Genomic DNA, 25,000 nt, shown 5'->3' on the forward strand with positions numbered 1-25,000 from the left:
CTTTTTCCCATATTCTCTTTCGAGTATAAGTTTAATTAAACAATAATCAAGATGGAAAATTACATAAAGAAGATCACTGAAGCTACAGAGTTTCAGTAATCTTTTTAATGCTCTTGAACATCGTTGTTTTCTATTTATGGTCTGGCAGTATTCCTTAACACATGTTAAAATGCTGGCGATGTTAAGACTTCTCATCATTACCGAGCAGAACTGCTGATTATAAATGCGTTATCTGACACTGATGCCAGCGTTCTATCACTGCTAATTATAGAGAGAATTATCTGTTATTTTTTTCATTAAGATCACTGTTGAGTGACGTGAGTAATCACTGTAATTTTCCTTAGGTACAGTTAATATCCTCTACGGAATCTTCACTCTCAGTACATCATCAGGAATCTGGTTCATCGACCCCTTTAGATAAGGGGATAATTACATTTACAAAAACAACTCTTCTAAATGGTATTCGTAAAATGTATCTCACAGTTATGGAAAACGTGTTTTTATGCTTCCGTATATTTTAGTAAATTTGTGAAATATAGTTCAATACAAAAGACTGTTCTGACCGTGACCAACCGTAACAATCTCGTCTAAGTGACTTGTGTTTAGAAGAGAGAGAGAGAGAGAGAGAGAGAGAGAGAGAGAGAGAGAGAGAGAGAGAGAGAGAGTCGCTACCACAATGAGCTGTTTGCATTTTTTTTTTTATTTTTTAGCTTCATACGCAATATTACTGATGACTGCTCAACATGCTTTATGTAATGAACAATGTATTATTTTAAGAGGTAACCATCTGTACTTTATTGCCTGACATCCGTTATATGGTATAAAAAGAACTATTTGCTTTTCATTAAAATATTTCTGCTTTAGAACTTTCAATTTTACATTTTTATTTTTAGTACGGAATTACTTTTTATTTCGTGATTTTTTATTTGAACTGAAAACTCAGATTTGACATTGTTATATTAAATTTGTTTTAAAAACTTTAGGCGGAGTACACATGATAAAAGCAAACACATTCTAGGCCACATAGAATCATATTCTTATAACTATAAATCTGCAACATATTTAAATAGATTTTATCACCATATGAGATGGAATAACATCTTTAGTAATGTTTTGTAATTAGTAGTAAATGTCTCTATAAAATAATTACTTTTCTCTGCTTAACTATTCAGTATTCAACCTAGCTCATTATATTCAATAATGCGACATCTTGGAAGTGAAGTATATTTGGTGCATATGCTATGTACTATGTAATATGTAATACGTAAGTCTTGTTAACATTAGGAGTATCCTATTAAATATTTGTTTTACAAGAGTTAATCGTTAATCTTCTGTATAATTAAACAAATGATTTTATTGCTTTAAAACAAGACAACTTATTAACTCAACTGCTTTACAGTTCCAAAAAGTACGGCAGCGCTCTCATAGTGAACCACAAAACCATTGGGTGTTCGTCATCTTAAAAAGGTTAGGAACCAAGAACTACAGCCCTCATGGAAATCCAGTGTTTAAATAAAACATATGGCAGATAGCCCTACAAACAATACCCACTTTTCTGGAAGTCATTGTAAAAAATAAATATATAAATAAGTACATAGATAAATAAATAAATAAATGCATATATACTGTATATAATGTCTTCCTAAGGTGGTGGATAAAATGGTAAAAAACAAATCCTTGACAGCTGTAGAAAGATACATTCTTATTTATGATGCCCTTTTTCGCTACAAATAAACTCATATCTCTGGCATATACTTCACTGACTTCTTAAATTTTTTTTTTCTTTTCTCATATGGCACTCTATTTAGGGTGGAGGGGTGGGGGTGTTTGTAAGTGTTGCTAATGGAACTCACGCGACAACGCAAGTATTGGTTATTGGGCTGTAAAATATATATATACATACATATATATTTACATATATACATGTATACTCGTATATATGTATGTTTATATATATACATTTATTTATTTATTTATTTATTTACTTATTTATATACTTATTTTTACAAAGACTTCCAGAAAAGTGGGTATTGTTTGTAGGGCTATCTGCAACGAAGGCATTACTGACTGCCACATTAATCCTCTTACCCTTGTAAAGGAAAAAGAAAAGTTTTACAGCCCAATAACCAATACTTGCGTTGGCACGTGAGTTTCATTAGCAACACATGCAAACGCCCCCCCCCTACTACAGAGTGCCATAAGAGAAAAAAAAAAAATTGAGAAGGCAGCGAAGTATATGCCAGAGATACGAGTTTATTTATAGTGAGAAAAGGGGAGTATCATAAATATGAACATATCTTTCTATAGCTGTTAAGGATTTAGTTTTTACCATTTCATCCACCACCTTAGGTAGACATGATGAGTCAGTGAACAACTGCAATTCTTTCAATCTATGACAGATATCACAGAATTTTTCCTCCTATATCAATTAAGATCTTCATCTGATATGGCAGTTGCCAAACAAATCTAAAAAATAGAGACATGTTAGAACCTGTCATCGTTAATACAATAATGTACTCTCTACAATTCATGAGCCTGCTACCCTCAAATAAATCATCAGTGACTTTCAGTTCTTATTTATATCGCGATGACTAAGCTACTTTTTGCTTCCTTTTTCTTTCTCCCATTTATTTATTTTCGTATGACGAGAATTTAGAAGACTCCCCGTTACCCGCGTTAGGTCTCCCTCTCGCCCAAATCTTGGTCCTTTTGAAGTCAATGGCTAAACTTCAAGGCAAAACTGGCACCGTTTTGTCTCCTTTATGTCGTGGCAGTGAAATTGATGGCGTCGTAACCAAGAGCTGAGCATGTAGTAGAAAGCTTTTGAGCCCTGTCTTTCTGCCTGCCTATCTATCTGTCTGTCTGTCTATCTCTCCTCATGGTCAGCAATAAATAAAAAAAGCCTTCACAAAAGAAACAGGCATTCGGAGTAAACAAAAAAGGGGAAAAAAAGGGTCGACAGCGGCACATAATATTATCTTTACAGAAATAGAATGCAGTTTGAAATAATAATGAAAATAAATAAAGAATAGAGTCTAGGAATGGTAAAGACAGAGAGGAATCTCATGACTGCAACTAAAGGGTTCCGGAGATCATTATCAGGCTGTGAAATATCCGAGTGATTTGAGAGACTTGTTTTACAGGGAAGCAATTTAACTTCGGAAATCCTAACTATTCATTGTGAGACAATTTCATTCTGCACCTGGGCCTGGAGAGAGAGAGAGAGAGAGAGAGAGAGAGAGAGAGAGAGAGAGAGAGATTCAAACTGCCATTTCTGGAGTAATAGTATACAGCATCCTGGGCAAATGAAGTCTTTCTACAACAGCGTTCCGAGTCGTTAGAATGGAGGACGTCGTCTCTCTCTCTCTCTCTCTCTCTCTCTCTTCTATATATATATATATATATATATATATATATATATATATATATATATATATATATATATATATATATATTTATTTTTATATACATATACATGGGGAAATTAATATCAATGTCTACACCTTTTTTAGCCTCTTTATCATCAATTAATTTATTTATTTATTTTATAATAGCGGATAAGGATAGGAAGAAAGCAGGGATTTTAAGCAAATTTTCTTTAGACTCTTAGGACTGATACCAAAGCCCCACGCAGCAAAGATAACCCCTTTGCCATATAATATCATTGTCACAACCACACCGTTTCATCCCCTAAACCCATCCCCTAATGCTATGTATTCTTTTTTCCTATACTGGAGTCCTTCCTATACCCCTTTCCATCTCCTTCACACATTCCACCTTTCCCTCTTCCCTTTCACTTCGTTGTCCGGTTCCAGCCGGAGAAAAGAGGAATCAATGAGGGCGAGACTCATTGTTCCATGGAATTACTCGGCGGTACCTTATCTCCTCCCTTATTTAATTTCCAGGACTGTTTTCCTCCGCCACACATTTTCGATTTGTTTTCTTTTGGCGATCACAGCTCTCTTTCTCTCTTTTCTTTTGGCGATTACAACTCTCTTCCTCTCTTTTTTCATCTCCGGCTGTCTACTTGACTGTCTGTTTCTGTCTTTAACTTACTAAAAAGATAATAAAGCATAAGTCAACTCCGGGAATACAGAAACCAGGACCGAGCTATATTCTTACCGTTGGCTGATCTGGTAAGATGCGGTCGTTTACCATGAACCGGTATATTCCTGTTAACTAAATCGATGTTCTGTTATGCAAGATGCCACTACGTCCTTTTATACACAATGTAATAAGAAAAAGTAACAAAAACCAGAGTTCTCGTTATAGTTCATAGTTGTCTTTCCCTCAAATTACTGAGAATTCAAGTATATAATGAGACTTATAAAGACTGACTCCTCTCTCTCTTGTATGTATCATTTTAAAGCTACCTTCCCTATTATTTTTTTCTCCTCCTCAAGAGACCCTGTGGTTGTTTTACTGGTATGGAAAAGGACTGCAAACCACATTTCTCCAAGGATGATTTAGGTTATCGTAATGTATTCAGCACCAATGGCAAATCATATGGTAATGGCTTGAGGAAGGACCGCTAACCACAGCGAGATGGGTTTGGAGCCGCTTACAAATAAAGATAATAATAAAATATCAGAATAACAGCGAAACGCAATGAATGTCTACCGAATCATCACCCACTTTATCTTTAGAGACAACAGAAATTAATTTCTACAATCTGTGTGATTATATTAATTCCGTTAGCTGCCTCTAACGATGACTGCTATGGAATCATTACAATGTTTTCATAAAGGTAACCTAGTTTACAGCGAATTAGATTTTCTATGAATAATGTTAATGAAAAATGATCTTGTAACATGTAGCTTCCATATATATCTTTTAGAAAGTAGTTTATGTCTGTGATAAGCTCCATTATTATTCGACCATGTCAGTAATATTCTCATATCCACCTCAAGACTGGCAAAATGTACAACAGAGGTACGTATGATACATCAATAATCTAGTCCAGGGATCTTTTATATATATAAAAAAAAGAAATACTAAAATGAATGTCTTTCTCTTATATCAGATGGCTGCAATATCTCCCTCCAGTATTTGTTGACGAGACCGCAAAATTCAGAATGTCCACTTTTAAATCCACATCAAAGGTACGGCTGTAGGTTAATATGTTTGGTAGAGGATCTGTCATATAATGCGATAGTCCTCAATGGTTTTGCCAAATTCTACATGTTTACAAGGGCACATTCTTTTTTACTATGACAGATCGTTCTAACCTCGTTCGGAATCTATCCTTAAATCTCAGGCTAGTTTGGTATCACCTTAACCCCAAAAAAGGGACAGAGAGGGGAAGAATTCATCGGGTTAATTGGACAGGAAAGATAATTCAGTTAGTAGTATTTCGCACTGTACTGTACGTGTTTGTGAGTGGGCGGTCATAAATACAAATGAGTACTATGATGCTAATTCTACATCTAGGTTATATCCCAGTGTTTTCTTTGTTTACTTACTATCCTATCATAAAGAGTGACAGCTATAAACTGCAAGAGGTAAAAAGCCTTTAAAAAACTGTATTTGATATGAACTAAGAAAACATATGACAGATCAGCAAATATATGGAAAACTTTGAATATTAAGCATCAAAAAGTTAAAAAAAATAAAAAAGAAGCTTAACTACCGATCCCATCTGTAACAGAGAGACAACAAATCAAAGAGAGAAAGAGAGGACCGAAAGTAAACAAACAGACTAAAAAAAAAAAAAAGAAAAAATACTATGTGTCTACACATGTACAAGAAGATGCATTCTCCTAGAAACAGAAATCCAGTCATAAATGAAGAAAAGAGAATATGTCCTCAGAGAAACCAGGTCAGGCCCCTAATAGAGGACTCTCCATTGAGACCAGCGAAGACTAATGTTGATGGCGCAGCTCCACGTGGTGACACAAAAGGTGCCAAACTACTCCCTCTGTGGTTATGGCACTGTCACAAAAGGAAAGGAGTATGAGAGGGAAGGTTTAATAAGACCCATTCGTGGCAGGCCAACTTATGACAGGAGAGAGAGAGAGAGAGAGAGAGAGAGAGAGAGAGAGAGCGTAATGCATGTTTACTATAATATTCTTTAGTGTTGTTAAGACAGAGCACACGCATAGTTGCCATACATTTTGTAAACTTAAGCGTTTTCCTAAACTGTGCTAGTTCCAGACTTAAAAAAAAAAGTCCCTGTTTACATACATTCTCCAGTTGTTGAACCCGGGGAATATTGTAAAATGTTTCCACTCCGTTCATACACGCTTTCATTTCATACATATTATTCCCAGCTATATCTTAGTTTAACCAGACCACTGAGCTGATTAACAGCTCTCCTGGGGCTGGCCCGAAGAACTAGATTTATTTTGCGTGGTTAAGAACCCACATAGACTACTCATACGTATTAACTGCCATTCAACTCCGTCAAGCACATTTCATTCAATTACTCCTTTTTTGCTTAACAGCATGATCAAATTATGCTGCAACCTTCTAATCAATAGGTTAACGAAGACCAAAGCCTTGGTTAAGACTTCTGTAATACTTTCTAAAAGGCACATGTCTTGAGAATAATTTCAAGCATTATAGACATACTCTTAAAAAGATATAGATGTACTTTGTCACGCTTAGATGTAGTATATATGTATGTATGTGTGTATATGCGTATGTATACATTCTTCGACTGCTGAGCTTTGGTAAATGTAAAGCTTCCAATAACTATGGCATTATCGTTTCTCCACACCACGTTCACCTAAAAACAAAATAAATAAAAACATAGGAAGTGAAGTAGCTGATAACATTTTTTACCCTTATTTTACATACGCCATACCCCTTCCAGAAATAAAACAATGGAACGCTTACTAAACGAACTAAAACATTCTTAACAAATAAAAGATCTCAACACTTGACGCTCCATATGCAATGTCTCCCATCTCTAACCCTCACCCACACACACACAATTTATCTCGAAAATGCCCTCGAGCGTAAAAAAGAAATACGTTTGGCCCAGTCCCATTGTCACACCAACTGTGATTCAGCTGCCCAAGAATAGCATGACACTTATTCTGCGAACATGTGCTTTCTCTGATTCTCTGCTGCTTAGCAAGCTTCGAAGTAAAAGACGAGCATTGATGCTTGATTCTTAAAGTTAGTCTATTATTACTGGCAGCAGACAACGTAGGGCAAGTTTAGACTACAAAAATAGTATGAATGAGAACGTGGCTCATGGTGGGCGTTCATAGCCATTCTCACAGACATTCAAGAACATATATTTCCACAAAAGGTCTTCCCCCCCAATTTCCGAGAGACAGTGACGCCAAAAGGGTGCAGTTTCCGGGGGTCGCCTAGTCCTTTCTTTTTTTTTTTTTTTTTTTTTTTGACATTTACAGCTAAGTAGAATGGCGGGCGGTAGGGCAGGACTAATCCACAGGCCTGAAAAGGTGACCCTCCGCTGCAATATTCTGTCAGATATATATATATATATATATATATATATATATATATATATATATATATATATATATATATATATATATATATATATATATATATATATATATATATATATATATATATATATATATATATATATATATATATATATATATATATATTTATACGAAAATCACATGACTAGCAAAATGAGGTTGGTTCTGATTCCTGACGGAGCCGAATGATATTCGAAACTTACTGAGACCTATGTTGACACACGGAAGAATTACGCACCCGACAGTTTGTAAACCACGATACAGCAGCCATGGTGAAAAGGTAGATGGGCAAGCTACCTCATCCCATAATACTAGGTGAGAAACGACGGGGTAATACCCTCCGTAACCACCACTTAAATTGGAAAAGGGGCCGGCACACACTCACAGACAAATATGTCATTCAAAATCTTTCAGTACAGACACGGAAGGATTCCGCCATGAAAGTGTCCCAGAACTCTCCAGAGTCATTCGACCAACCCCGAGATATCTGTCGAAGCCTATACAAACTCATGCACAAACGCTGGCAAAAACATTACCTTTCAATTTCGCTGCCAGATGTCTGCCTGTCTGCCTGTGGCCCCTGAAACGATCAAGTTTTCAGATTTGAAACTTTGTTATACTCCAGATTCTAAAAATAAGAAAAAAAAAAGGATGATGTAAATCACAAATCAAACATTCCCGTACGCAAGGTCTAACAGGACATGAGGATGGTACAAAAATATTACTTTTGATATGATCAAGAAGATGAACTTCATCAGTTTCAGCAATAGTGGAGGCGACTGATTTTTATCCGAAACAAGATAAAAAAAAAGGGGGGGAACAGGGCAGAATTGAACCAGTTTCCTTTTCCCTCCTGCAGCTTCAAAGGATATTCCTATTCCCTAACAACGGATATGGGTAAAGATTTTTTTTTTTCTTTTAACAGATTGGCTTTGTCATTTCTTGACGAGCGGCGCTGAAAACCTGTTAGTCGCTCTTGGTAATAGAATGATTGTTAGCAGTGTAATAAAAGAAAAAATCTTTTTCTCCCATTTCTGTCTTTCTCCTTCTCTTCGTTTTCGGTTGCCCCCAGTTGCCGGAAAGAATGATTAATATTACGGAAGTTGATAAATATGTGAATAAATAAATAATCAAATAGGAAGAGAGAAGAGCAATATCTTTTACTTATTTTTTTGTTTGCATTGCCAAACGTGATCACAAATCAGAGAGAAGGTCTCGAATCATAGATCAGCTTATCTTCACATTTATTGATTGAATGTGAAGATAAGCTGATCTATAATTCAAGACCTTCTCTCTGATTTGTGATCACGTTTCGCAATGCAAAAAAAAAGTAAATAAATATTTAGAAAACATTTGTTATGGTTATCACCAAAGATGAAATCCCCCCAAGAACAGATAAAAGAATTAATGCTGAAACAGTTAAACAAACCGATAGTTTTAACTATTTTGGATGCACTGTCACAAGTGATGGAAAATGCGAAAAAGAGATCAGGAAGAAAATATCGATGGCAAAAGATGCATTTGGTAAGATCAAGAAATTAGTCACCGACTCGAAAATGTCTATGAATCTAAGTAGGAGGTTTGTGAAATGTTTCGTTTGGTCTGTATTGTTGTATTGCTGTGAAACTTGGACCTTGAGGAAGGCAGACGGGGAGAGGTTAGAGGCTGCAGAAATGTGGTTTTGGAGAAGGATGCTGAAAATATCATGGACAGAAAGGAAAACTAATGAGGAGGTATTAGAGAGAGTAAGCATTGAGAGAGAACTGCTGGCTTCAGTGAGAGGTAGTCAAATGCAGTTTGTGGGTCACATAGTGAGAAGACAAGAACTGGAACATCTCTCTCTCACTGGTAAAATCAATGGAAGGAGGCCGAGAGGAAGACCTAGACAAAAATATATGGATGAATTGGTGAGAATGACTGGAGGAAGAATGTCTGCAGCTCAGTTGCTGCAGAGAGCCGGAAATAGAGAGGAGTGGCAAGCCATGATTGCCGACGTCCTTGGGGGTATGGCACCTGGATGATGATGATGATTATCTTGACATAATGAAATTAGTGTTTAGTAAATGAATTTCAATACCTTTAAAAGTGCAAAAGAACAAGGGAAGCTCCAGTTGCTAACTGAAAGGTAAGTGATTTGTCCTAAGGAATCTGGACATTAAGCCTTAAGATTTTTCTTTCCATACAATATCATTGTGCTATAATTTTCTTATTAGTCTTCTGAAAAGAAAACTGTTGTGTCGGCTTTGTCTGTCCGTCTGCACTTTTTTCAGTCCGCATTTTTTCTGTCTGCCCTCAGATCTTAAAAATTACAGATGCTAGAGGGCTGCATATTGGTATGTTGGTCATCCACCCTCTTATCATCAAAAATACCAAATTGCAGCCCTCTAACCTTAGTAGTTTTTATTTCATTTCAGGTTAAAAAAAAAGTTAAGTATATCTCAGTTACCAGACCACTGAGCTGATTAACAGCTCTCCTAGGGCTGGCCGGAAGGATTAGACTCATTTTATGTGGCTAAGAACCAACTGGTTACTTGGCAACGGGACCTACAGCTTATTGTGGAATCCGAACCACATTATAGCGAGAAATGAATTTCTATCACCAGAAATAAATTCCTCTAATTCTTCATTAGCCGGCCGGAGACTCGAACTCGGGCCTAGCTAGTGCTAGCCCACAACTCTGCCGATATTTAAGGTTAAGGTTAGCCATAATCATGCTTCTGGCAACGCAACAACACAGGCCACCACGGCCGGCTGAGAATTTCATGGACCGCGGCTCATACAGCATTATACCGAGACCACCTAAAGATAGATCTATTGTCGGTTATGCGCTGTACAGAAAACTTGATTGCGCGGAAGAAACTTCGGCGCATTTTTTACTTGTTTTTTTAGTAGTGAGGGGTGAGGAGAAATTTCAACCTTTAAAAAGTATGTAAAATATGGTAAACAGCTGCCATGCGTAGAGGAATAAGTTTGAAATCAAACCTTAAGGCAAAGGTACGATTCTTGATGAAAAGCCCATACTCTTTAACAGCAGAAGGGAATGGGTAAGCTTTAAGGACCCATACTCTTTAACAGCAGAAGGGAGTGGGTAAGCTGTAGGGAGGAGATGTGGGCTTTCATCCATGTGGACCTTAAGTAGGGGGTTTTAAGAGCTTGCATAAGGGAAAATACTAAAAATCACTTCATAACCGAGGCTACTGAATGGGAGGTGTTTTTTGAAGTTTAGGGAGAGGAGTGACACACCAGATCACGCGAGGAATGCGCCAGCAATGACCAGTTGCATAAAAGCGGCTGGAAACGTTTATAACAGATGAAAAAAGAACGAAATGGACTTATGTGGGTATTACGAGTGGGTCGACTGTAGAAAAGAATAGGAAGGTATTTGGGGGTGCAAATGGAGAGAAAAAGGAAAGGGGGGGGGGCCATTGTAAACTGGTTAAGAAGAAAAGAATAGAGGACGAAAATTGCAGCATAATGATCATATTCGAGCACATGATGAACTGGGGAAGACAATGGAGTGATTGAAAAGGAAACTGTCATTTTTGCGTTGTCTGTTTCCAAGGGAGAATTAGCACAATTTATGCGCTGAAGGAATGTAATTAGATATGCAGTAAATTTCAACACCGTGTCCTATGAAAAGAAGCTCTGCCCTTTAGAGAATCGTCATTGAATAACCAAGATTCTTATCTTAGATTATCTCTGCATGTAGGACAAACACGCACACATACCCGCAGAGAGAGAGAGAGAGAGAGAGAGAGAGAGAGAGAGAGAGAGAGAGACATATCAGCATATGCTTTATATCTTATTCATGGGGAAATTTATTTCCACCAAACAAGGCAAATGCAAAACAAAAGGTTAGAATAAAGTACACTGACGTAGGAGTACTTACAGAGAAGTAAATTATGAGCCTTTGATAAAAAAATATTTTATTTTGAGTCCAGAAAAATATATGGAAAGTGCCAACTTTCATAATCCTTCGGAAAAATAAGAAAAATGTCAATAGAAGAACTACAGTAAGGGACATGACCAAAATAAAGAACAAAAATCTGCTTCCTTAGAGAAATCAAGTCTACTCCACAAGAGAGCTTAACACCTCCGAGAGTCAGAGGTGACTGCTGCCGACAGCAAGTGTCAGAGTGGAGGCACCACTGTTGGAAGAGGTGGCACTAAGGTGCCACTCCACCTTCTGTAGCTCTACGCTGAGAATTCCATTTTCAGATGCAAGTTCCAGACGAAAATGAGGTAGAATGAGACGGAAATGTGATGAATAATACATAAGGAATTTGGGAAAGATGTTCGTATATGGGGCGGTTTTTGTTATGATGTCATACAATTGATTCGAGAGCGGAATCTCGCGAGAAGAAAGGACGCACAAACGAGAATGGAATTTCTGTATTTTCTGGTATTCTAGCTTGCTTGCTTGGTAGAGAGAGAGAGAGAGAGAGAGAGAGAGAGAGATTACACTGTCAGGTGCTTTCTCATATTGATATTTTTGATCCCAGTGTTTGAGATGCTGGTGAAAGTCTAGCAGAAGAATTGAATTAACGAGATAATTAACTATCTGCATTATAGATTGAAAGTTTTTAAATGTACTGTAATAATAGTAATAGTACTTGATGATATCGGAGACCACAAAGACGAGGTCTATAATGCGTAAATAAACGAGAGAGAGAGAGAGAGAGAGAGAGAGAGAGAGAGAGAGAGAGAGAGAGAGAGAGCCAAACCTCTTTGTTTCTTTACTTGACTTGAAGCTGGATTTCAAATAGCGCTAAGTAATGGGTCAAAGCAAAAACAATTACGGTACACATCACTCAAGGAAGAGACCTTATTTTTCTATTATCTTCCAAAAATGTAACTGCATCTTTCATGCTCAAGGCTTCATCCGCGTAATCCGATTTCCCTCACAAAGAGCGAAAATTTCATCATGCCCTCGATGGCAACAGGACCCATACAAGGTCTTCAAGCAATGAACCTCATCTTTAATCACTGCAGCGTTTTTCCTTCCTGCTTTCAATCTTCCACCGCTAATTAATTTGCCGTTGCTAACAATTTCCCCCTCGGGTCTTCCTCACTCTATGAAACTAGAATTATTCTCCAGTATCAAAGTTTCCGCTCTCCTTGTTATCGAGAACTCTAGACTGAGAATGATAACTCCACCCTAAAAGTGAATGGAATAAATATTTGTCTTTTCATATTTGTTACCTGGTAAGATATATTAGTTTATTAGAAGACTTCTAGGAAATTTAAGACAGAACTGAAAGGCATAACGTCTCAAGCTCTGGGCTGTTAGTAAGGTTTTCATAATCTATTTCTGCATGTGTAGACGTATCAATGTTCCATTTTATGAATGAAGATGACACTACCAGGTGCTTTCCCATATTGATACTCTTGATCCTAGTGCCTGTGATGCTAGTGAAAGTCTAGTAGGACTGAAATCCAAAATAAATTATGTATCTATGTCTTACGGAAATCTAAGTTTTCAAGCACTCGATGATTTCGGAGAGAGAGAGAGAGAGAGAGAGAGAGAGAGAGAGAGAGAGAGAGAGAGAATTCAATAGACTATTTGCCTCTTTGCCTACGGTGAGTCCACACTAGTAAAACATGTCATAAACAAACGTCGGTAACTCATTGCTCATACATCACAAACAGATTGAATAAACGTCAACGACTTATTACTAGTCATAACCTGCGCTTTATTCGGCCATCCAGCATTTGCCAGGTTCGTTCTCCACTGCGATAAGATACCGACGCGTGTCCATGACATATTTTAGTGTAGAGTGTGTGTGTGTGTGTGTGTGTGTGTGTGTTTGTATGTGTTGATATGATACACACACACATATATGTATATATACATATGTACATTTATCAACGATACAGCAGTTACAATATGATGCATTTAGAATATGATGACTGTCCTCTTCCTAGAAGCCACATCCTGTTACATAAGAACTTAATATTGAAAATATGCCATATGTAATTTTAAATCAAGTACGGAAACTAAGAGAATGCGATGGTGAATGTAAGTGATGCCAATTCTGCCCTGGTAGAGAAAGAGGGAGAAACATATCAATGCAGTGAAATTCTCGAAATCTTCAGCATATAAAATACCTTTGAAATCTGAGGGACTTCTTTGTCAGGGATGAAATTTAGCTTCGGAACGGAACTCCAAACTGTCCACTGAGAAACAATTCTAATCTGCATTTTGAGAGAGAGAGAGAGAGAGAGAGAGAGAGAGAGAGAGAGAGAGAGAGAGAGAGAGAGAGAGAGAGAGTTTTAAATAGTAACGTCAGGAGTAACAGAAGATAAGGCAATTCTTCCTACCACAGCAGTCCAGGTTAACATCAGGAACTTGTTCTCTTCTCTCTCTCTCTCTCTCTCTCTCTCTCTCTCTCTCTCTCTCTCTCTCTCTCTCTCTCTCTCTCTCTCTCTCTCTCTCTCTCTCTCGCTTATGGGAAATAAAATGCTCATTCATGCATCAGTTCCTGTCACTCAAAACTTAACACAGATGATAATCCTTCCGTCACATTTTGCAACTATCCTTCCCATTCCATTTTATCCCTTTCTACCTCCCTCACCCCCTGCGTAGTCCCTTCCCACATCGTAACCCATAAACTTTTTCTTTTTCACCTTCCCTGCACAATTCGCCTTCTCCTCCGGCCCCTTCACTTCCCACAATCTAGTTCCAGCCGGAGAAAAGGGGAATTTGATGGAGAGAGAAATACTGGTCCATGGAATTATACGTCAGCACCTGGTCTCCGTCTGTATTTTGTTTCTGGATTTCTTTTCTGACGTCATACTACTCCTGTTTCAACTGTAAATCGATTATCTATCAATCTCTTGTTCCAGTTTGTTGTTTGTTTATGTTGCTTGTCTTTTGTTCTGCAGGTTTCGAAGAAAAGTGATAATGAAGATAAATTAACGCTGTTACTAAAACGAGATCAGTTTACTGATTCAAAAGCAAGTTATATCGTATCACACAGCAAGTGAAAAGTCACATTCAGATCACTAACAAACCAAGTAGAACAGGACAATCTACCTTACCTGGTATGTTCCTGCTTAAATTACAGTACGCAAGGTATCACTATATTCTTTCAAGTTAGATATAGTCTAGTTGGAAATGGAAAGTCTTACATAGAGAGAGAGAGAGAGAGAGAGAGAGAGAGAGAGAGAGAGAGAGAGAGAGAGAGACATATCAGCATATGCTTCATATCTTATTCATGGGGAAATTTATTTCATCAGACAAGGCAAATGCAAATTACAGGTTAGAATAAAGTACACTGACGCAGGAGTAGCCTACTTACGGAGAAGTAAATTATGAGCCTTTGATAAAAATATTTTATTTTGAGTCCAGAAAAATATATAGAAAGTGCCAACTTTCATAATCCTTCGGAAAAATAAGAAAAATGTCAATAGAGGAACTACCGTAAGGGACATGACGAAAATAAAGAAAAAAAAATCTGCTTCCTTAGAGAAACCAAGTCTACTCCACAAGAGAGCTTAACACCTCCGAGAGTCAGAGGTGACTGCTGCTGACAGCAAGTGTCAGAGTGGAGGCACCACTGTTGGAAGAGGTGGCACTAAGGTGCCACTCCACCTTCTTCTGTAGCTCTACGCTGAGAATTCCATTTTCAGATGCAAGTTCCAGACGAAAATGAGGTAGAATGAGACGGAAATGTGATGAATAATACATAAGGAGTTTGGGAAAGATGTTCGTATATGGGGCGGTTTTTGTTTTGATGCCATACAATTGATTCGAGAGCGGAATCTCGCGAGAAGAAAGGAAGCACAAACGAGAATGGACTTTCTTTACTTTCTGGTATTCTAGCTTGCTTGCTTGGTTGAGAGAGAGAGAGAGAGAGAGAGAGAGAGAGAGAGAGAGAGAGAGAGAGAGATTACACTGTCAGGTGCTTTCTCATATTGATATTTTTGATCCCAGTGTTTGAGATGCTGGTGAAAGTCTAGCAGAAGAATTGAATTAACGAGATAATTAACTATCTGCATTATAGATTGAAAGTTTTTAAATGTACAGTAATAATAATAATAGTACTTGATGATATCGGAGACCACAAAGACGAGGTCTATAATGCGTAAATAAACGAGAGAGAGAGAGAGAGAGAGAGAGAGAGAGAGAGAGAGAGAGAGAGAGAGAGAGCCAAACCTCTTTGTTTCTTTACTTGACTTGAAGCTGGATTTCAAATAGCGCTAAGTAATGGGTCAAAGCAAAAAACAATTACGGTACACATCACTCAAGGAAGAGACCTTATTTTTTCTATTATCTTCCAAAAATGTAACTGCATCTTTCATGCTCAAGGCTTCACCCATGTAATCCGATTTCCCTCACAAAGAGCGAAAATTTCATCATGCCCTCGATGGCAACAGGACCCATACAAGGTCTTCAAGCAATGAACCTCATCTTTAATCACTGCAGCGTTTTTTCTTCCTGCTTTCAATCTTCCCCCGCTAATTAATTTGCCGTTGCTGACAATTTCCCCCTCGGGTCTTCCTCACTCTATGAAACTAGAATTATTCTCCAGTATCAAGGTTTCCGCTCTCCTTGTTATCGAGAACTCTAGACTGAGAATGATAACTCCACCCTAAAAGTGAATGGAATAAATATTTGTCTTTTCATATTTATTACCTGTTAAGATATATTAGGCTATTAGAAGACTTCTAGGAAATTTAAGACGGAACTGAAAGGCATAACATCTCAAGCTCTGGGCTGTTAGTAAGGTTTTCATAATCTATTTCTGCATGTGTAGACGTATCAATGTTCCATTTTATGAATGAAGATGACACTACCAGGTGCGTTCCCATATTGATACTCTTGATCCTATAGTGCCTGTGATGCTAGTGAAAGTCTAGTAGGGCTGAAATACAAAATAGATTATGTATCTATATCTTACGGAAATCTAAGTTTTTAAGCACTCGATGATTTCGGAGAGAGAGAGAGAGAGAGAGAGAGAGAGAGAGAGAGAGAGAGAGAGAGAGAGAGAGAGAGAGAAATTCAATAGACTATTTGCCTCTTTGCCTACGGTGCGTCCACACTAGTAAAACGTCATAAACAAAAGTCGGTAGCTCATTGTTCATACATCACAAACAGGTTGAATAAACGTCAACGACTTATTACTAGTCATAACCTGCGCTTTATTCGGCCAACCAGCATTTGCCAGGTTCGTTCTCCACTGCGATAAGATACCGACGAGTGTCCATGACATATTTTAGTGTAGAGTGTGTGTGTGTGTGTGTGTGTTTGTATGTGTTGATATGATACACACGCACATATATGTATATATACATATGTACATTTATCAACGATACAGCAGTTAGAATATGATGCATTTAGAATATGATGACTGTCCTCTTCCTAGAAGCCACATCCTGTTACATAAGAAACTTAATATTGAAAATATGCCATATGTAATTTTAAATCAAGTACGGAAACTAAGAGAATGCGATGGTGAATGTAAGTGATGCCAATTCTGTCCTGGTAGAGGAAGAGGGAGAAACATATCACTGCAGTGAAATTCTCGAAATCTTCAGCATATAAAATACCTTTGAGATCTGAGGGACTTCTTTGTCAGGGATGAAATTTAGCTTCGGAACGGAACTCCAAACTGTCCACTGAGAAACAATTCTAATCTGCATTTTGAGAGAGAGAGAGAGAGAGAGAGAGAGAGAGAGAGAGAGAGAGAGAGAGAGAGAGAGAGAGAGAATTTTAAATAGTAACGTCAGGAGTAACAGAAGATAAGGCAATTCTTCCTACAGCAACAGTCCAGGAACTTGTTCTCTCTCTCTCTCTCTCTCTCTCTCTCTCTCTCTCTCTCTCTTATAGGAAATAAAAAGTTCATTCATGCATCAGTTCCTGTCACTCTTTCTCCTGAGATATGACTCATCGAAAAAGCGAAGGGAGTATTTACCTGAGTCGGCATTTATGCTCGGCATTTTTAAGACTTACACAGATGATAATCCTTCCGTCACATTTTGCAACTATCCTTCCCATTCCATTTTATCCCTTTCCACCTCCCTCACCCCCTGCGTAATCCCTTCCCACATCTTAACCCACCATAAGCTTTTTCTTTTTCACCTTCCCTGCACAATTCGCTTTCTCCTCCGGCCCCTTCACTTCCCACAATCTAGTTCCAGCCGGAGAAAAGGGGAATTTGATGGAGAGAGAAATACTGGTCCATGGAATTATACGTCAGCACCCGGTCTCCGTCTGTATTTTGTTTCTGGATTTCTTTTCTGGCGCCATACTACTCCTGTTTCAACTGTAAATCGATTATCTATCAATCTTTCGTTCCAGCCTGTTGTTTATTTATTTGCTTGTCTTTCGTCTGCAGGTTTCGAAGAAAAGTGATAATGAAGATAAATTAACGCTTTTACTAAAACGAGATCAGTTGACTGATTCAAAAGCAAGTTATATCGTATCACACAGCAAGTGAAAAGTCACATTCAGATCACTAACAAACCAAGTAGAACAGGACAATCTACCTTACCTGGTATGTTCCTGCTTAAATTACACTACGCAAGGTATCACTATATTCTTTCAAGTTAGATATACTCTAGTTGGAACTGGAAAGTCTTACAGAGAGAGAGAGAGAGAGAGAGAGAGAGAGAGAGAGATGGGGGCGCATATCAGCATATGCTTTATATCTTATTCATGGGGAAATTTATTTCCACCAGACAAGGCAAATGCAAATTACAGGTTAGAATAAAGTACACTGACGTAGGAGTACTTACAGAGAAGTAAATTATGAGCCTTTGATAAAAATATTTTATTTTGAGTCCAGAAAAATATATAGGAAGTGCCAACTTTCATAATCCTTCGGAAAAATAAGAAAAATGTCAATAGAAGAACTACCGTAAGGGACATGACCAAAATAAAGGAAAAAAAATCTGCTTCCTTAGAGAAATCAAGTCTACTCCACAAGAGAGCTTAACACCTCCGAGAGTCAGAGGCGACTGCTGCCGACAGCAAGTGTCAGAGTGGAGGCAACACTGTTGGAAGAGGTGGCACTAAGGTGCCACTCCACCTTCTGTAGCTCTACGCTGAGAATTCCATTTTCAGATGCAAGTTCCAGACGAAAATGAGGTAGAATGAGACGGAAATGTGATGAATAATACATACGGAGTTTGGGAAAGATGTTCGTGTATGGGGCGGTTTTTGTTTTGATGCCATACAATTGATTCGAGAGCGGAATCTCGCGAGAAGAAAGGAAGCACAAACGAGAATGGACTTTCTTTACTTTCTGGTATTCTAGCTTGCTTGCTTGGTTGAGAGAGAGAGAGAGAGAGAGAGAGAGAGAGAGAGAGAGAGAGAGAGAGAGAGAGAGGGAGAGAGAGAGAGAGAGAGAGAGATTACACTGTCAGGTGCTTTCTCATATTGATATTTTTGATCCCAGTGCTTGAGATGCTGGGGAAAGTCTAGCAGAAGAATTGAATTAACGAAATAATTAACTATCTGCATTATGGATTGAAAGTTTTTAAATATACTATAATACTAGTAACAGTACTTGATGATATCGGAGACCACAAAGACGAGGTCTATAATGCGTAAATAAACGAGAGAGAGAGAGAGAGAGAGAGAGAGAGAGAGAGAGAGAGAGAGAGAGAGAGAGAGAGAGAGCCAAACCTCTTTGTTTCTTTACTTGACTTGAAGCTGGATTTCAAATAGCGCTAAGTAACGGGTCAAAGCAAAAAACAATTACGGTACACATCACTCAAGGAAGAGACCTTATTTTTTCTATTATCTTCCAAAAATGTAACTGCATCTTTCATGCTCAAGGCTTCATCCGCGTAATCCGATTTCCCTCACAAAGAGCGAAAATTTCATCATGCACTCGATGGCAACAGGACCCATACAAGGTCTTCAAGCAATGAACCTCATCTTTAATCACTGCAGCGTTTTTCCTTCCTGCTTTCAATCTTCCCCCGCTAATTAATTTGCCGTTGCTAACAATTTCCCCCTCGGGTCTTCCTCACTCTATGAAACTAGAATTATTCTCCAGTATCAAAGTTTCCGCTCTCCTTGTTATCGAGAACTCTAGATTGAGAATGATAACTCCACCCTAAAAGTGAATGGAATAAATATTTGTCTTTTCATATTTATTACCTGTTAAGATATATTAGGTTATTAGAAGACTTCTAGGAAATTTAAGACGGAACTGAAAGGCATAACATCTCAAGCTCTGGGCTGTTAGTAAGGTTTTCATAATCTATTTCTGCATGTGTAGACGTATCAATGTCCCGTTTTATAAATTAAGATGACACTACCAGGTGCTTTCCCATATTGATACTCTTGATCCTATAGTGCCTGTGATGCTAGTGAAAGTCTAGTAGGACTGAAATACAAAATAAATTATGTATCTATGTCTTACGGAAATCTAAGTTTTCAAGCACTCGATGATTTCGAGAGAGAGAGAGAGAGAGAGAGAGAGAGAGAGAGAGAGAGAGAGAATTCAATAGACTATTTGCCTCTTTGCCTACGGTGCGTCCACACTAGTAAAACATGTCATATACAAACGTCGGTAACTCATTGCTCATACATCACAAACAGATTGAATAAACGTCAACGACTTATTACTAGTCATAACCTGCGCTTTATTCGGCCATCCAGCATTTGCCAGGTTCGTTCTCCAATGCGATAAGATACCGACGCGTGTCCATGACATATTTTAGTGTAGTGTGTGTGTGTGTGTGTGTGTGTGTGTGTTTGTATGTGTTGATATGATACACACACACACACATATATATGTATATATATATATGTACATTTATCAACGATACAGCAGTTAGAATATGATGCATTTAGAATATGATGACTGTCCTCTTCCTAGAAGCCACACCCTGTTACATAAGAAACTTAATATTGAAAATATGCCACATGTAATTTTAAATCAAGTACGGCAACTAAGAGAATGCGATGGTGAATGTAAGTGATGCCAATTCTGCCCTGGTAGAGGAAGAGGGAGAAACATATCACTGCAGTGAAATTCTCGAAATCTTCAGCATATAAAATACCTTTGAGATCTGAGGGACTTCTTTGTCAGGGATGAAATTTAGCTTCGGAACGGAACTCCAAACTGTCCACTGAGAAACAATTCTAATCTGCATTTTGAGAGAGAGAGAGAGAGAGAGAGAGAGAGAGAGAGAGAGAGAGAGAGAGAGAGAGAATTTTAAATAGTAACGTCAGGAGTAACAGAAGATAAGGCAATGCTTCCTACCACAACAGTCCAGGTTAACATCAGGAACTTGTTCTCTCTCTCTCTCTCTCTCTCTCTCTCTCTCTCTCTCTCTCTCTCTCTCTCTCTCTCTCGCTTATGGGAAATAAAATGCTCATTCATGCATCAGTTCCTGTCACTCTTTCTCCTCAGATATGACTCATCGAAAAAGCGAAGGGAGTATTTACCTGCGTTGGCATTTATGCTCGGCATTTTTAAGACTAACACAGATGATAATCCTTCCGCCATATTTTGCAACTATCCTTCCCATTCCATTTTATCCCTTTCCACCTCCCTCACCCCCTGCGTAATCCCTTCCCACATCTTAACCCACCATAAGCTTTTTCTTTTTCACCTTCCCTGCACAATTCGCCTTCTCCTCCGGCCCCTTCACTTCCCACAATCTAGTTCCAGCCGGAGAAAAGGGGAATTTGATGGAGAGAGAAATAATGGTCCATGGAATTATTCGTCAGCACCTGGTCTCCGTCTCTATTTTGTTTCTGGATTTCTTTTCTGGCGCCATACTACTCCTGTTTCAACTGTAAATCGATTATCTATCTGTCTCTCGTTCCAGTTTGTTGTTTGTTTATGTTGCTTGTCTTTTTTTTTTGCAGGTTTCGAAGAAGAGTGATAATGAAGATAAATTAACTCTGTTACTAAAACGAGATCAATTGACTGATTCAAAAGCAAGTTATATCGTATCACACAGCAAGTGAAAAGTCACATTCAAACCACTAACAAACCAAGTAGAACAGGACAATGTACCTTACCTGGTATGTTCCTGCTTAAATTACACTACGCAAGGTATCACTATATTCTTTCAGGGTAGGTATACTCTAGTTGGAACTGGAAAGTCTTACATAAAAAGAGAGAGAGAGAGAGAGAGAGAGAGAGAGAGAGAGAGAGAGAGAGAGAGAGAGAGAGAACAGAAAAATGTTGAAGAAATAAAGAAGATCTCTTTTCAAAATTGTAACCTCTTCCAGTTAATGAGAATTCAAGTGCATCACTGGACTTCTATTTATTCAAATGAGCTTTTTTTTTCTCCCCTTTCTTTCCATTTTCTTTTCTCAGCTGACTATCTTCAGTAGCTGTCTGGACTGGTACGCCACACATTCCCAAGGACGACTCAGCATATCGTAATATATTCATCACCGAGAGCACATGACATGGCCATGTTTGGGAAAGGCCGTCAGTAACAGCGAGAGGAGGTTTTCAGTCTCTCAAGAAGTAGACAGAAATGTAGTAATATTTAAGGTTCTTAACACAAAATAAAATATATTACTATATACTGTGTGACCGAATCAGTTCTCTCAGCTATCTCTAATGAGGAATGCTGTGAAACAACCAAGGTATGTGAATCTGAGTGACCTTATTTAACATGAATTTTCTTTTCAGCACAAATGATAGGTATTAGATAATTGTTATTGTTTTTTATTCATTCTGATTATGAATATTAATTATTACTTACAGGGCACTGGAACTTATTTCTGCACCAATTGATAAATAACACCAAATCAAATAGTTCTATCCGCCAAGCTGAGCTTGCTAAGAATTGAAAATGTCTTGTAGTCTGAAAAAAGAGAATATTATAAAAAGTGTAGGAGAAGTCAGCACATTTTTTCATGGAGGAATTCTTCAATGAATTATTGCCGTGTAAACTATTCCTGTATCAAGGTCCCTTCCAGTATTTAGTAATTGTACAGTCATTTGGGTCCAGCAATAAGACTGAGTTATTATCTGAGTAAAAACAAGCATGTGGAAACTATTAAGCGGCGTTTTGTTTTTTTAAAGGTTTTCTAGAATTTCTCCTCCCAAGCAAGATTAAGGAACGTGGGGTGGATGTTCACTTTAAAGTTAAACAATGAATTCAATGAGTGTTTCAAGAGTTATCATAACAAATTTTGTGTCCATTTTAGCTGACACTCACATGTGCCTTATATTTTTTAACTTTAAATATTTGCATTTCGCCTTTATTTGTATTAGATCATACATTTCATACGTTAATAATAATAATAATAATAATAATAATAATAATAATAATAATAATAATAATAATAATAAATTGGCATGAGAAAAGAAATTCTCAGATTGTAGTGTCGCTACTATGATACGGTAGAGAATTTGAATCCATTCATTATGTAGCTTACATAATGCTCAGAACTGACGCCGGTAGCATTTTCTTTTTATTTTTTGTTTTTATTATATTTTTTATGGTGGTGTAATTAGAGAAACCGCTAATGTGGGCTTCTCATGCTTTCTTAAATGGCATTTTTCCTTTTTTCCACTTCTTCAAATTTCGATAAGAAGCCATGAAAATATTTGATCTTTTTAAGGTTACCCTTTTTTCTTAAATTCTCTGCAATATTTTTATTTTTGTTCCAAAAAACTTGACAGAATTCTACAGCGTGGAAAACCTTTATTATGTCAAAAGAATGGTGAAATCCTTTTAATATCAATGCTGTTTTCACTCCGCCACCCAGTTAATCGAGGACAGCATTAAGGCAATAAAACTCTTTGCTGTTTTAAAGTGTTTTAGCTTCGGCGAAAATTCTCAAAAGTTTATCACAAAACGTAGATTTTTTGGTATACCGTTCACTTAATTCGCATTAAGCAAGAGATTACAAGAATCCAGGAGGATTACTTCTTATTTCCATTCTTTTAATTTCTTTCTCCGTCGGTCTATCTGTCTATCACGACCGTCTCTCTCTTTCACCCCTCTCTCTCTCTCTCTCTCTCTCTCTCTCTCTCTCTCTCTCTCTCTCTCTCTCTATACTTATTGTCTTCATAGAATGTTCCTCGGAATATTCTTAAAGAGGAAATCTCTCTGTCCCTTATGTGAAAAAAGCATTGATATTAAAAGCATTTCATCACTCTTTTAATATCAAGGTTTTCCACGCTGTATAATTCTGTCAAGTTTTTTGAAACAAAAACGAAAAGACTGCAGAGAATTTAAGGAAAAAGGATAACATTAAAAAAAAAATAAAATATTTTCATGGTTTAACGGAATTTGGAGAAGTGAAAAAAAAAGGAAAAATGCGATTTAAGAGAGCATGAGGAAGCCCACATACAAACACGAACCTTAGCGGTTTCTTTAGTCACACCGCCATCAAAAAAATACGAGTACAATAATAACAAAAAATAAAAAGAAAATTGCTATCGGCATCATCAAAAAATATAATAATAACAAAAAATAAAAAGAAAATGCTATCGGAATCAATTCTGACCAGGTTGCAACCTTTTCGCTTCCCTTACCTCCTGAGTCTGTCCAGGAGAAGGTAGCAATAAATAATAAATGAAGAAGGAGGCTATCAACAAATTTTTAATGACGAACGGCAAAATGGCAATGAATTATTTATTTCATATTCAGGAAAGTCAGCTGCCCCAATCTTGGTTTTTATTTGGCTTAGGAAATTGAGTGATATATAATTAATGAATGTAATCTGTATCGAAGAAAAATAACGGATAATGTATAGACTCTTAGAGTAACTGCTATTGCCCCCCTTTTTTTGTTTTTGCTCCCCTGTTGAAAGGAAATAATATTACAGCAAATAAACTTATTACACATATTTGCGATAATGGAATATAACTTATAAACACTTTTCATTAAACTGTATCTTAAGCATTTCGTGCTTCACAGAGCTCAAGCAAATAGAAAATTAATAAATCAATATTAGAAGTACCTTCTAAACGGAAATATATAGTTCATTCTGGTTTTATTAATGGAGAAAGAAAAATTGTCCTTGTTAAGAAAGCGTGTTTCTAACCCTTCGTAAAGTGCATTGTAATTTCTTCGGAAAGAGCTGCTATTAACGCATGAGATACGTTTATTGTGACTCAGATTTTTGCTACTTTAAGTAGTGCTGTTCATAGGATGAACTGATACAACGAACAAGGAGAGAAGTCAACAGTTTTTTAGAATAAACTGTCTTGTCATAGGAGGACCATGTGCGAACTACGGAAAGTGAGAAAGCCAACAGAAGAAAATTAAGCAGAATAAAGAAAAAATCAATAAACTGATAAGACTAGATGGATAAATGAGCAACCAAAGAGATATATGATTAAATAACCATATGCAATCATCCTTAAATAAATTCTAGGTAAAAATAAGACTAACAAAACAGTAGAGGAACACGTCGACTTCAAATATCATTACAACCTCCCTTACTCTTAACAAAATTCATAGCAAAATAAAAACAATTTCCTATCGTCTATGGGAAAAATGTGTTCCTAATCCCCCAGGCGCGCAATGTAATGAAAGTGAAGTAGCCTATCAACTTCTACAGCACGCTGTCCAGCCCCAAAGGACTTCCGTTCCCT

Source organism: Macrobrachium rosenbergii, chromosome 24 (genome assembly GCF_040412425.1).
Source record: "Macrobrachium rosenbergii isolate ZJJX-2024 chromosome 24, ASM4041242v1, whole genome shotgun sequence".
Lineage (NCBI taxonomy): Eukaryota > Metazoa > Arthropoda > Malacostraca > Decapoda > Palaemonidae > Macrobrachium > Macrobrachium rosenbergii.